The following is a 16103-nucleotide window of genomic DNA, read 5'->3' on the forward strand; positions in this document are numbered from 1 at the left end:
TTTGGTACTTAAGTGTGATGCCAATACCTTTGTACTTTTACTCAAGTAAATGTTGAATACCGAAATTGTACTATTTCTACAATAAGGTATTGCTAAAATGTGTACATCTTCCATTACTGGACCTAATGAATATCACAGTCACTGTCAGGTGGAAACCAAAGTGAAACAAAGTGAAAATCCCAAACTGTTACTTTTCTAAAGAAAAAAACCTGTGTTCCAATGAATTCAATGCAGTTATTGTTTAGTCACAAGCTCTTGTTGATAGTTTTCATTGGGTGTAAAACCCACACACACTTAAACACTTTCATTTTCAATATAGCAAAAAATAAATAAAAGAAAGGCAACTTTTTTGTGACACTGTTGCAAGAAGGAGTGGGACATAAATGTTACGAAAACAAGATGCAAACTAGAAAAAGTGCTCCTTGTTAGCCAAGTAGGATGGAATATGAAATATCGGACACATCCATCTTGATCACATGACTATAGAGATACTGTGTACCGATTTGCGTGTTTTTTGGACAAAATCTGTAGGAGAAATGTCAAAATGGTTGCGCTATGACAGGCTAATCTGACAAATGTGGGGCAGAGGTTCTGCTGTGGCATCCAGGGAGTGTGTGTGCGCAGTTTCACAGCGACCGGGCCAACGGTGGCGGATATTAGCTGGTCGCAGACAGAAGGACGGACGGACGCACGGACAGCATACTCTCTCGCCATGCCTTAAGGATAAGGATAAGGATAATTCCTTTTAACAGGTCGTTCATGAAAGTACTTGCGGTCTTGTTTCCAATGAGAACCTGTGAGCAATTAGGGGTTAAGGGGTCTTGCTCAGGGACAAATTTCATTTCATCGACACATACTGTATGCTGGCCTGGCCTGGAATCGAAACTGCGGCCACCAGGGCCTCTGGCTCCCTAGGCGGGATCACTAACCACTCAGCTATGGCCGCCCCATAGCTGAGGGGGGCGGCCATAGCCTCAACAATATAAACAATATAAATTGTTGTCTCCGCCGGGCCTTTCGGCCTGGCGGAAATTCTATACTATTCTATACGAAAACAAAAAAAAAGTTGAAATATGGAGATACACGGTTCCTGCCCCACAGTGACGATATGCATAATTATGAAATTATGGTTCGACAGCATAACCTTTTACCCAGATGATACCACCAGGTCTCAAGCATAATTTCTTATAGATGAGAAGACCCTTGGCGCTACAACTGAAAAACATCACAAATCCATACACTGTATTAACATTTAATCTAAGAGAAACAGTTACATCATGGCCCCCGAAGCTTCCTTGGCTTTTTATAACACGGCATCATATTCCATAATCTCATGTGACCTGTACAGTACCCAGTCTATTTCATCTCAAACCGAGCCATGATGCCATATGTCCCGGGATGCCCCTTGTTATTAAGAAACCGGCTTTCCTTGTTGTTATGTGGGAAACCTCTTATCGAGGGCTTGGAGGCTGGAGCGCAAAGGACGTATAAGTGAAATGTTCAGACTTTTGCAGGAGAGCTTTTCAGTGGCTGTAATTATTTAATTAAAAACTAAATATTGAAGCAATATGCAGCCAGCAGATCCACAAGCTCAGAACGTGGCGCAAAGCGATGCATTTCAAGCTGCCATCTTTGAATTTGAATCCATGCCGTGCTATGAGCTTGTAGATCTGCTATTTATTTATTTTTATTGTGAAAATGTGTGCAAATCTTTGAATTATGTATTTTTTGGTACATTTGTAACTCAATTATTTGCCTTTCTGAGGGTCTTAAAGGGTTAAGGCTAAATAAGGCTAATATTAGCCTGGGAGCCTTTAAAGGCTTCCTTTACATCTTCCTCTCTGTTGATGGTGAGCAGTGTCCTCATCAACACTTACATCAGCTGATCGCGCGCCTTGTTGCTATTTATATCCCCGTGGTTGAGAGCATGTGGATTCTCACATGACTCACAGCTATAACGCTTTGGCACCGATGCTCCCATGCACACGGCGAGGCACCAGTGGTGGAAAAAGTACTCAAATGCTTTACTTAAGTAAAAGTATCAATACTGCAATGTAGAAGTAGGCTACTCCGTTACAAGTAAAAGTCCGGAATATATATATATTTTTTTTGAGTAAAAATACAAAATTATTTTCATCGAAATTTACTTAAAATACCAGAAGTAAAAGTACAAAAAATAGCGAAGTCGCGATGCGACGCGTTGTGAGCTTGTAGATCGGCTATTTTCAAATATCCTAGGTATAAAATAGGGCTAAAGTGGTTAATGTATGTTTTATAACGCAATAATTATCTGCAAAGTAACTAGTACTAATGTTTTCAAATAATTGTAGTGGAGTAAAAGTACAATATTTGCCTCTGAGATGTAATGGAGTAGTAGTAAAAGTATCGACAATTGGAGATACTCCAGTAAAGTAAAAGTACCTCAGAATTGTACTTAGGTACAGTACTTAAGTAAATGTGCTTAGTTACTTTACACCACTGCGAGGCACCCAGGGGACTGGTCCAGGCACACGGCTGATCACTGTCGTAAAAAACAAATAAAATAAAAAACAGGCAAAGGGAAATCCTTCATATTGAACCTGTTTTCTATCATCTTCCCTTTGTTCTCATTCTACCCGTGTCTCTTCCAGTGGTGGAAAGTAATTAAGTACTGTACTTGAGTATAAATCTGAGGAACTTTTACTTTACTTGAGTATTTTCAATTTTCAATACTATTACTTTACTCCACTACATCTCAGAGTCAAATGTTGTACTTTTTACTCTACTACAATTATTTGAAAACTTTAGTTACTTAGGCTACTTGGTATATTTGGATTATTGTTACAAAACATGCTTCATCCCTATTTGTATACATTTTTGAAAGCTTGAAATTGTATATTCCGCATAATGAGTACTTCTACTTTTGGTACTTTAAGTATATTTTGGACAGACCACAGAATGGTCTAATCTTTGCTTGGCAAACCCATTCTCCCATCCCCAGGCCTTCTCTGGAAGCAGAAGGAGGGTTTTGCATGGTCCCTGGAGCCAAGGCGGACTTGGGTACGAGTCAAAACGTCTCTGTCGGGGGGGAAACCTCATATGTCCAAAACTGTTACTTTTCAGGATTCAAATTCAAGAGCTTTGCACTTCTGATACTTTTGATGCTTTTGTGTGCCGCTGTACAGTGGTGGAAAAAGTACTCAAATTCTTTACTTAAGTAAAAGTACCAATACTGCAATATAGAGGTACTCTGTTACAATAGAATTATGAATGTACTTGAGTAAAAGTACAAAAGTATTGGCATCAAAATGTACTTAAAGTACCAAAAGTGAAAGTACTAAAATGTTTGAAAATAGCAGATCTACAAACTCACAACGCGTCGTGATGCGACGCGTTGTGCACCGAGTGCCGCGGTATGAGCTTGGAGATCTTTGCTTCAGGGGTCCCTGGAACAACATGTTTTGATGGGGATCGGCGGCCAATAACGTATCATTTGGGGGGTCCTTGACAAGAGAAGGTTTGAGCACCACTGATATAGCAACAATGTTTTTTTTTCCAGAAAGAAATGACATTTGTTGAGACATTTGACAGTTGACAGTGACAAAAAATATATATTCAAAGATTTGCACACATTTTCACGATTTTTCTAAAATAGCAGATCTACACTCTGTGCCGCGCTATGAGCTTGTATATCTGCTATTTTTGAATAGCCCAAAGATATCTAATATGACAGAGAAAAATCACAAAACACACAAAAAGTTAGAATAATGGAGATACTGTAGGAGGTTTCCTGCTCCGACGGCAACGAAAAGAAGGGGAGTGCACCTGAACACCACGGTTACCGCGGAGGCTATAACAGCGGTGGGCTATAAGAACAAGCAAAACTCTCCCACGGGGGAAAACGACGCGGCGGAGCTTCTTTCTTTTATTCCGCCGCCTCTGATTTTACGCTACAGCGGCTCATAGGCAAACATCAGAGCGAGAAGGGAGATCTATTATTTACTCTGCTCAATGAGGGGGAAAACGCGGCAGAGCACCTGGGACAATAACTTTCAGAAGACCAAGTGTCGTCGTGAGGAGAGAGAGAGAGAGACAGACCAGATGATAAGAGTTTTGCCCCCGCATCATTCCTACAAGTCCATCAGCTGTCATGTGCCATCATGTCAAACCTCAAATTCTTTACCTATAGGTAAAAGTACCAATACTGCAATGTAGAAATACTCTATTAGGGCGCGCTCCCACCAAAACATGGTCGGCTGCTGTTAAACGCAGGTTGTGCGCGGCCACAGTTTTTTGCAGCCCGTAGCCCGCACCGCCTTCTGCCTTGAGCACCATGGTGCTTCCTGAGTCTTGGGACGGTCCGCCTTCCACTCACCCGATTGGACAGACAGGGAAAATCAGCTCCTGCCTCCAGCAGTTTTCTGCTTCAAATGGACAAGTCGTGTAGAGCGGATAAACGCACGGTCTGCGCGGCAGGCGGAAAGATCCGCTCTTGCGTGAATCCACACATTTGCGTTGACAAAACACTGGCAGATTCTGCCCCAGTGGTAAAATAAAAGTGCGGTGGGAGCGCGCCCTTACAAGTAAAAGTCCAGAATTCAAAATGTACTTGCAGTAAAAGTACAAAAGTATTGGCATCAAAATATACTTAAAGTACCAAAAGTAAAAGTATTAAAATGTTTGAAAATAGCAGATCTACAAGCTCACAACGCGTCGCGAGCTTGTAGAGCGGCTATTGTGAAAATAGCCTAGGGAAAAAATAGGGATTAAGTGGTAAAATGAATGTTTTATAATATAATAATTTATACCTGCAAAGTAACTAAAGTTTTCAAATAATTGTAGTGGAGTAAAAGTACAATATTTGTCTCTGAGATGTAGTGGAGTAGAAGTAAAAGTACTGAAAATTGGTAATGCTAATCCAGTACAAATACCTAAAAATTGTGGGTTGGAGTGAAAGTCAATCCGAAAATACAAATACAGGTACTAAAGTAAATGTACTTAGTTACCGTCCACCACTGGTTAAAAACACAGGAGACAGAAACTTTTACGATTTTTTGAATACACACTTACTGTACAAATAGGCCTATAGCACAACAGTGAGAGCTCTGTGAAATCAAAAGAGCAAACGTCCGTGTTATTCGTTTTATTATTATTTTGTTTCATGTTTAATGAAACCCCCAACGGCAATAGCATATAACATAAATGATTTCATGTAAACGCAATACTGTAAGGAGACAGCCAGGCATAATGCAATCATGCGATATATATATATAGGGTTATTCTAACTGAATCAATTAATTGAACCAGTGGAGCCATGGTTTCAAAGCATCTAGGCTGTTTCTTTCTCTGCTGCTTTTTTTCCCAAGTCCGTGGATGCAGTGGAACGTAAATAAGGTGTCCGCTTCTGAATGCAATCGGTTTATCCGATCATGCATCAGACAAGCCCCCCCCCCCATCGAAGGCGAACGGCGAGAAAGAAAGAGGGGATAGAATGGATTCAGTCCCTCCGAAGATCCATGGTCAATTAAAAATTCAACACCTTCAAGTTATTTGCCTGAACGAACCAAATGAGTCAGGGTTTTCTTCATCAATTAAGACCCTGCACCCGCGGACGTCCGCCATTGACCAGCTTGGGAACGATGCTCTAAAGCCACCCAATCTCTCGCAATGGGTAATAGACTCTATATTGATCACCTCTGGGGGGGGTTTGGCTGCGCTTCCTTCCGTGTAATGCCTTTGTTTATGCTCCGTCGTACGGACGGTGTCGCAGAACCGTAAATCGCCGATCTTTAACCCATTTAGACCGCGGGGACGCGTCTGTGTCCTTTTAGATTTTAGCTATAACCATTATTTTAATACTTTGGCTATTCAAAAATAGCGAGATACACAAGCTCATAGCGCGGCACCGAGTGCCGCGCTATGAGCTTGTAGATCTGCTATTTTAGAAAAATCTTGAAAATGTGTGCACATTTTTGAACATACGTCGCCTTGCTAAACTAATGGCCTCGGTAAAAAAGAGGCCATTAGTCCAAAAAAAAAAGCCTATTTTGGCCCAAGTCACACTAGGGAGGCCATTATACTAAAAGGGGAGTGAACAGCATGATCCTTTTCAATTAGGAGATGGGAGATTTTACCAGAGGTGGCCAGTGTCATGAGGACCTGACTTAGGCAAAAATATCATTTTCCTAAAAAAATGTTTTTTTTTTTTTTAAAGCAAACATTTTAACTGAAATCTTTGCTTCTGGTGGGTCCCTGGAACAACATATTTTGAGACGGGGGTCCGCGGCAAAATACATGAGAACCACTGATATTATAGCAACATAAGTTTTTCAAAAAACTGTAAGGATTTAGAAGACATTTGTAGAATCCCCCAGAAGCAAAGATTGGAGTTAAAATGTTCGCTTCAAAAAATATTCAAAGATTTGCACAAAGTTTCACAATTTTCCAAAAATAGCAGATCTACAAGCTCATAGCGCGGCACTCGGTGCCGCGCTATGAGCTTGTAGATCTGCTATTTTTTAATAGCCAAAGTATAAGATAATGGTTAAAGTGGTTAAAATCTAAAATGACAGACGCGTCGTTCCCGGTCTCAATGGGTTAAGCTTGCAACGTGTCGCGGATACGACGCGTTGCGAGCTTACAGATCTGCTTATTTTCGATCCGAACGGAGGCCTGAGAGAGAGAGAGAGAGAGAGAGAGAGAGAGAGAGAGAGAGAGAGAGAGAGAGAGAGAGAGAGAGAGAGAGCGAGCCGAGGATGATGGCGGGCGCGCCGTCGCGTAACAGCGAAGCATAAATGGAGGCCGGCCGAGAGAGAGAGCCGGGCCGGGGGATGGATGACAAATGTAGTGGACGGAGGGAGGAAACTATCTGACTGGACGTTTTTTGGCGAGGTCAGTGAGAGGTAAGGAGAGAGAGCCTCGTATAGCTGGGCGAGCGCTCCACATCGAATTAGTCATTCTGTTCCTTTTGGAAACAAAGACAAAATGCTGAAACACCCAGCACTGTCTGCGGCCCACACACAGAAGAGGCAACTAACTGCCCAGTGTGGTTCAGTAATGAAAACTCACCACGGTGGCTGCTGCTGCTGCTGTTTCAGCCAGTGGTGGAAAGTAATGAAGTACATTTACTCAAGTACTGTACTTAAGTACAATTTTGAGGTGTTTGTACTTTACTTGAGTATTTCCATTTTCCAATACTTTTACTCGTAGGCTCGTGATCTCAGAGGCACATTTTGTACTTTTACTCCAATACAATTATTTGAAATCTTTAGTTACTAGTTACTTTGTTGATTTTGATTATTATTATAAAACATACATTAACCACTTCAGCCCTATATATATATTTCGGCCAATTGAAAATAGCCTTTCTACAAGCTCACATTGCGTGTAGATCAGCTATTTTCAAAATATGTTTATACATTTGAAAACTTGAAATGGGACATTCTGCATAATGAGTACTTTTACTTTAAGAAATCCACAACTTTCCTAGGGCGTTGTGGGCATCACTTCCTGTTGATTTGATCAGGTATCAGCATATCAAATCGACAGGAAGTGATGCCCACACAACGCCCTAGGAAACTTTTGGATATTGCAGTATTGATACTTTTACTTAAGTAAAACATGTGAGTACTTTTTTTCCAACACTGGTTGCAGCCACCAGTCTCTTTGTCACCAGCAGCATTTGTGTGCAGCCCAAACCAACCAGCTGTGGTCCTTTTATAACAATAACTCTGACCCTGGAAGCGCGGGGTGGAAATTACCAGCAGCATGTCAATGAACAATGAATAGTAATGCTTTTTTTCCCCTTTTCTCTCTAATTCTGTGTCCGAGCTTACGGGAGAGAAATATATCGTTGTTGTCAGGCAGAAAACCATGTATGTCCAAAACGGTTACATTTCAGAAAAGGGAAGAACAAATAATGGATCCAGTGTAGTAGCGTTGATTTCGTCGACTAAAATGATGACGAAAAATGAAAAATTGAAAAATAAGCTCTGGTGACTAAAACTAAGTCTAAATATAATTGACAATTTCGTCAACAAATACAAACTAGAATGTTAGGGACGGACTAGTGGAGAAAAGATCCAGTACAACAAAAAGACAAGCCATTTTATGTTTGGTTGCGCTCCGGTGTTGCGCTCTGAAAATAGCAGATCTACAAGCTCACAACGCGTCGCGCTGCGACGCGTTGTGAGCTTGTAGATCGGCTATTTTCAGCATGCAGCCAAGTGTAACATCAGCAATTACGACGCCATCAAGGCACCGCCAAAACACATTTTAGTCGACTAAATCAACTGTACAGTGTACAATATATATAAAACTCAGACACACTTCACTTTGAACATTTTCGTTGATAGCAAAAATAGCAGATGTAGGGCCTTCATTTACAAAAAAATAAAAATCATAAAACGTTTAAATATGGAGATACAAGGTTTCTGCTTGAGAACGACATATTTTTTCATTTCTTTTATCCCCCCCCACCAGAAAAAGTACCTTTGTGCCGACATCAAAAGACTCGGTGACACCGTTCACGGAGAATTACGACGAGGGCGAACCCTGTGAAACCTTTTTTAGCACAATGGCTTGAATGGGTGACATTCTCTTCTCCTTATCAAGGACACAGTCTCACAGTGAAAGGAGTGAAAGCCCCTCGAGCAGATAGGTTTAACCCATTAAGACCCGCGAACGCATCCGTCATAGATTTCGTTTTGGCTATTATTGACCGAAATAAATCGTGAAAATGTGTGCAAATCTTTGAGTATATGTTTGTTGAAGACATTTGTAACTGTCAAATGTCTCAACAGATGTCTTCATTTTTCTGAAAAACTATCGTTGCTATATCAGTGGTGGTGCTCAAACTATTTCTTGTCAAGGACCCCCAAAATTATATGCTTTTGGCCGCCGATCCCCATCAAAATATGTTGTTCCAGGGACCCCCCAGAAGCAAAGATTTGAGTTAAAAGTTTTGTTTAAAGAAAATACATGTATTCAACACAAATGTTCAAGATTTTTCAAACATAGCAGATCTACAAGCTCGTAGCGCTGCACAGTGCCGTGCTACGAGCTTGTAGATCTGCTATTTTTGAATAGCCAAAGCATAAAAAAATAATCTAAGATGACAAAATCTGCGTTCCCGGTCTCAATGGGTTAATAGAGAGAGAGGTTGAATTCATGTGTCTCAGAGACGAGCCATCCGAGCGAGATAGGCTTTAATTTTTGAACGTGAATTATATGTATTATTGATTAGCACTTGAAAACGGCCATTTGATAAGTTTTTCTTTTCTTTTCTTTTGAAAACTGGACAAGCAATTAGGGGGCCTTAGACGAGAGCGAACGCTTCGAAATGTTCAGGTTTCAATGGCTTTGTTCGCCCAGTCATGATGTCTTAACACCTGCGCCAGACCATTTTAAATCATCTCTTTTTATAGCCTTTTCTTGCAGATTATTTCATTTTATTTCGCGGACATGTACCATTCATCATTTCTTTCTACAATTATAGTTGGGTTCCATAGACTCCTATAGTGTGTATGTAGCTCCTATTTGAAACCCGTTGCCCGTGGCTGTGCGTCCCTTTGCAGAGGAATGAAAATGATTGTAATTAACATCCATGCAACCGTCACATGTACAGCTAATTGTAATGTGTGACTGCTGGGGTCTGCACTGCGAAAGCCCCGGAATGTGCTGCATGTTCAGCTAGTCATCATTCAAACCAATGCAATGCTTGTAAAACTATGTCCTTAATTGCACTGCAATGTCAAACTCTGATTCAAAATGACCACCACCCTGATTAACTGTGTTCTCTGCTCTGTCTATCAAGGTAGTGTACATTCCCTGCACGAGTGGTTCTCGTGCCGTGACCCCCCCAAAATAATGCTATTTGAACTGTGGACCCCCCCACCCTGACAAGCACTTGGAATGGTAGGAGTTGAGGCATAATCCATATTCACACGGTGGCCATTTTGGAATTTAACATTGCGTTGCTGTGGCAACTGGGGTGGCAACTGGGGTGAAATTTCATTGAATTAATGGCAATATGGCCGCCGTGTGAATATTACTACTATTACATGTAGTTTGACTCGGTTCCCACGGATAAATATTGTGGAAATAGCTGATCTACAAGCTCACAACACCTGACGATGCAAGGCGTTGTGAGCTTGTAGATCGGCAATTATATATATTTTTTGCCTCTTTCTTAGGTAATATTTGACAATTTGGCCAATGTTTGGCCATTTTATAGGATAGTTTGTTGGTTACTTTTGACAAAAAAAAGGCCTTAAAAGTCCTTAAATTTTCACTTTAAAAATGTGCAGATAACCTGTATACACGTATACTGTATGTTGGTTTGTTTACTGTTGAGTGAGAGGGCAATGTTGCACATTAAGCTAATCCTCTGGGGCCCCCCCCAAAAAAAATCATTTGAGGGACCCCCTGGGGGTCCTGACCCCCAGTTTGGGAACCATTGGTGTACACACACACACACACACACACACACACACACACACACACACACACACACACACACACACACACACACACACACACACACACACACACACACACACACACACACACACACACACACACACACACAATTATGTGAAGGATATTGAGGGATTTATTTCCATGGCCTAGCAGCATGCAAAAGAGACATTTTTGTGTTTAAGTGATTTGTAGACAAAAACAAAAACACAAAACACTGTATTTTGAAATCAATTGTACGATGACACGCTGGCAGCCTATGCAAAGACCCGGAGAAACGGTGTAATTATGTTCAGCTTGCTTTCCGTTTGTTAGAACTCTGGCAGTACAGTAGCATTCTGAATGAGCCGTAACTCCCTAAGTGCATTTCTTGCTGGGGATAAGGCCTGGGAAGATAATAGTCTTCCTGTGCTGGAAACCAAAGCAGGAATTTGTTTTTGATATATTTTTTTACCACTTAAACCATGTAGACCTGCAGTTGAAACGGAGTTGGCTCTGTACTTCCACAGTTTTTTTCCCCGGCTCCTCCAAATCTCTTCGCCAAAAAACTGCCGATAGGAATTCAAGTGGTTAAGATCAGTGGTTCTCAACCTTTACAGGCCACGACCCCCCCCAAACAATCATATTTGAACGGGGGACCCCCCCCCCACCCAGACAAGCATTTTACATTTTCGGTTCCACCAATAAACATTGTGAAAATAGCGATCTACAAGCTTGTCTATTCATATTTTTTTCCCCTCTTTCTTATATTATTTGGCCAATCTTATTTCTAATAATTTGGCCAATGTTTGACCAGTTTTTAATAGTACAGTTTGTTGATTACATTTGATACCCGTAGGGGAGAGAGAGGGAGAGAGGAGAGACTACCCAGGGTGCCTGGAGCATTGGTTCTCAAAGTGGGGTCCGGGGACCCCCAGGGGTACTTGAGGGGGTCCCCAGCTAAATGATGGACAGGAACCAAATGGACCCTTATGGGTCTGTAACTCTGAGAGTGTACAAATGGAACCGTTAGGGTCCATTTGGTTCCATTTGTACACTCTGAGTTAAATTAACATTGATTTTACAATATGAATTGGGGTCCCAGAGGTATAAATGCCATTAAATGGGGGTCCGTAGCCTAATGCATGTCAAACCGGGGGTCCTTGAAATTAAAATGGTTGAGAATCACTGCTAGAGAGCCGTAAAAACCTTCTCTTATTGGGGTCCCTGGCTTATCTTTTCAAATGGGGGTCCACGGGGTAGTAAGTGTCAATTTGGGGGTCCTTGACATGAAAAAGTTTGAGAACCACTGGCCTGGAGCATCAAGTGGATCTTTTGCGGATCCTTTCTTTTTTTTGTGTTACATAAATTGAAATGTGTATGCCTGTCACAATTATTACCTATTTGCCAAATGAGTGAGATAATCGCAATTATTTTGCATAATCGTCATGATCATTTCCATGTTGAAAAAAAATAATCATACATTTTAGAAAATGTTTCCAAAAACTGCGGAATAAGTATGTGTTCCAATGTTCAATGCCAAACGATCAATTAAATTGTTAATTGCAATTGTTTGTGTGATAATTAATCATCAAGAAAAATGTCATGATTGTGACAGCCCTATAAAATGTGTTTAGTTCTTGGCTACTGCAGCCAGTGGTGTAAATTATAAGTACATGTACTCAAGTACTGTACTTAAGTACATTTTTAGGTACTTTTACTTTACTGGAGTATTTAAAATTGTCTGTACTTTTACTTCTACTCCACTACATCTCAGAGGCAAATATTTTACTTTTACTCCACTAGAATTATTTGAAAACTTTAGCTACTAGTTACTTTGCAGATATAAATCATCATATTATAAAAGATACATTAACCACTTTAGCCCTATTGTATACATAGGCTATTTGAATCGTGGCGCGTTGTGAGCTTGTAGATCTGCTATTTTGAAACATTTTAGTACTTTTACTTTTGGTACTTCTACGTAATTTTTGTTACCAATACTTTTGTACTTTTACTCAAGTAAATTTTGAATTCCGGACTTTCACTCGTAACAGAGTACTTCTACATTGCAGTATTGATACTTTCACTTAAAGTAAAACATTTGAGTACTTTTTCCACCACCGACTGCAGCCGATACGGTCTCCTCAGGCTATGGAATGTAAACTCCACACTTGTCCGGGAGATGGGATCCGAAAGCCATGACATTCATTATGGATTACAAAGGGAGGATTTAGAGCCAATGAATGAGTTTTACTATGCGCTCGTATTTTAATTATGTAAACACAGCCAGAACTTAGGGTAATGCTTCACACCACACATTTTACTCAAATGAATGTCGGCGTCAGCAATTTGACGAGAGTTAAAGTGTCCCACTTCAAATGAACTTCACTCTCTATCTGTGAAAAACAGTGGCCAAAGCAGTTGAAGAAGCACTTCATTCATTCTGCGGTTTTGTATTATTAGCAACTCCCAGCGCCGCGGTGGGCGGTAAATGAAGTACATTTACTTGAGTAATGTACTTAATTCTTCTCTTTAGTATACTTGACTTAATTTTTGAAATGTAATCATTTCAGTGACCTGTACTTTACAGATACAGAAAATCAAAGGGGGAAATAAAGAAAGAAAACATAAAGACAAGGTTTAGAAGAAGCAAAAAATTGCAAATTAGCCATACCGAATACAGTAGGTTTACAGTGTAGGCTATACATACACAGTAGATATGTTTTAACCCATTGAGACCCACCTGGAACTGTGTCATTTTTTGATTTGAGCTAAAAAGCATTATTTTACACTTTGGCTATTCAAAAATAGCAGATCTACAAGCTCATAGCGCGGCACCGAGTGCCGCGCTATGAGCTTGTAGATCTGCTATTTTTGAAAAATCGTGAAAATGTGTGCAAATCTTTGAATATATATATTTTTAAAGCGAACATTTTTAACTCAAATCGTTGCTTCTGGGGGTCCCTGGAACAAAATATTTTGATGGGGGTCCGCGGCCAAATACATATAATTTTGGGGGTCCTTGACATGAAAAAGATTGAGCACCACTGATATAGAAACATACGTTTTTCAGAAAACTGATTTAGGAGACATGTAGAATCGGCTTCAGGTCTCAATGGGTTAATATGCAGGGGCTTTGTGCAGAGTGTACATATATACATACTGTATAGTGCTTCAGTGTGCACAAACAAATAAGAGACAGCACAGGGGACAGGACAACAGGCTCATGAACAGAATACTGTCAAAATGAAATATGTACATAATTCACATAGCATAAAACATGTACCATTATCCATATCTGGACTCGATGTCCCCGACACAAAACAAAGCAACAGTCCTTTGTTCCAGTGGCCATCTACTGTAGCTCCACAACCAAGCCTGACCCCCCACACATTCTGCTCTGTGATGCAGATACATAGTTACATAATTCAGTGGTTCTCAAACTTTTTCATGTCAAGGACCCCCAAATTGACACTTATTAGCCCGCGGACCCCCATTTGAAAAGATATGCCAGGGACCCCCATAAGAGAAGATTTTTACGGCTCAAGCAGTGATTCTCAACCATTCTAATTTCTACGACCCCCAGTTTGACATGCATTAGGCTACAGACCCCCATTTAATGGCATTTCTATCTCTGGGACCCCAATTCATATTGTAAAATCAATGCTAATTTAACTCTGAAATGTTACCAAATGGACCCTAACGGGTCCATTTGGTAACATTTGTACACTCTCAGAGTTGCAGACCCAGAAGGGTCCATTTAGTTCCTTTCCATCATTTAGCTGGGGACCCCCTAGAACCCCCTCAAGTACCCCTGGGGGTCCCCGGACCCCACTTTGAGAACCATTGACATAATTAATTGATTGATCATTCAATCAAACAGGCTCTGAAAATGCACGCGGCCCTTCCATATTAATATAACACATCTAACCACTTAAGCCCTATTTTATACTTTAACTATACAAAAAACACTCACAATTCATGAGCTTGTAGATCTATGTATCTATTTTCTAATACGTTTGAGAAATGTGTACTTCGGTATTGTAAGCATTTTGATGCCGATACTTTTGTGCTTTTACTCTAGTAACATTTTCAATACAGGCCTTTCACTTATAACAGAGTATTTTTTTTTTTTAAATATTGCTACTTTTACTTAAGTAAAACAATAAATCAGAGTACTTCTTCCACCACTGGCTGGCTGCTGAGCCAACACGAGGCCCGCAGGCGCTGACTCATGGTATTTTTGGCCAGAGGTCTTATTTAGCCAATGTCATTCTATAGTGTGAGAGTGTGTGAAAGTGATTCAGATCTGCTTCTGCAGGCCAACGCTTCACAGCTAAGATTTAGCCCACCGAAGCTTGAAGGATACACACCTAAATACCATCTGTCCATTATCATAAGACGTTTTGACATTGGTTATTTTATAGTCTCTGTCGGGTGGAAACCAGGTGCAAAAACTGTTACTTTTCGGGATTCAAATTAAAACATATCAAAAGTAGCAGATCTACAAGCTCGAAACGCGTCGCTTCGCGCCGCGTTTCGAGCTTGTAGATCTGCTACTTTTGATACGTTTATGTGACGCTGTAGTATGATGAAAGTAGGGCGTTGATTTATGAAAAAACACAAAAAGTTAAAATATGGAGATAAGAGGCTTCTGTCCTCGACAGCGACCTTATGATGTAACATAACCAACGTCAGGATGTCTTATGACATGGATTAGGGCGATCCTGCCCACCACAGCAGTAACTGTAATACAATTTTGGAAATGACAGATGAGGGAGAAAAAGAAAAGGCAAGATGAAGTTGACAAGAGAAGGCTAGCCATATCGCACAGTCGTGTCCAGGGGTCTATTGTTTTACAATTTTCAATACTTTTACTTCTACTCCACTACATCTCAGAGACAAATATTGTATTTTTACTCCACTACAATTATTTGAAAACTTTAGTTACTAGTTACTTTGCAGATATAAATTATTATATTATAAAACATACATTAACCACTTTAGCCGTATTTTATACATGGGCTATTTGAAAATAGTGGATCTACAAGCTCACAACGCGTCGCACCGCGACGCGTTGTGAGCTTGTAGATCTGCTATTTTCAAATATTTCAGTAATTTTACTTTTGGTACTTTAAGTATATTTCGATGCCAATACCTTGGTACTTTTATTCAAGTAACATTTTGAACACGGGCCTTTTACTTGTAACAGAGTATTTCTACATTGTGGTATTGCTACTTTTACTTAAGTAAAATATCTGAGTACTTCCTCCACCACTGCTCACTCTGGTCATTATGCTTTGTTTTATTTTAAATCGCCGGTGTACGTTTTATCCCTTCTGGTATAACATATCCAGCAGGGATCGGACTGAATTAAATGCATGCATTTCCTTTAGGGATTAAATGAAAGTCTGTCTGATATTTCCGTTTGATGATATCTCAATTTGACCAATTTGATTAAAAATGTGTTATAACCGCATTAAGCCTGGCGTCCGTGTTTTGGGCACATTTTGTCCAAGGTCTTCATACTGCAGTGCACGGCTGCCATGACAACTGAATTTCCCTTGTGGGATCAATACAGATTTAGAGTATCTATTGAAGAAAAGGCAACTACTGTAATAAAAGATAAAAAATGAAAAAACGGTTCCGTCCTTGAAGGGGTTCCA

General features: G+C 40.3%; 1 protein-coding gene across 1 annotated transcript in view; it reads right to left on the reverse strand.

Annotated features, from left to right (window-relative positions):
- LOC311064463 (contactin-associated protein-like 5) overlaps positions 1–16103 on the reverse strand; it is a gene marked incomplete at both ends in the record, with an annotated part of 210811 nt that overhangs the window by 91618 nt on the left and 103090 nt on the right. The gene's annotated exons all lie outside the window — the stretch shown is intronic.

Source organism: Gymnoscopelus microlampas (genome assembly GCF_963454915.1).
Source record: "Gymnoscopelus microlampas genome assembly, chromosome: 17".
Classification (NCBI taxonomy): domain Eukaryota; kingdom Metazoa; phylum Chordata; class Actinopteri; order Myctophiformes; family Myctophidae; genus Gymnoscopelus; species Gymnoscopelus microlampas.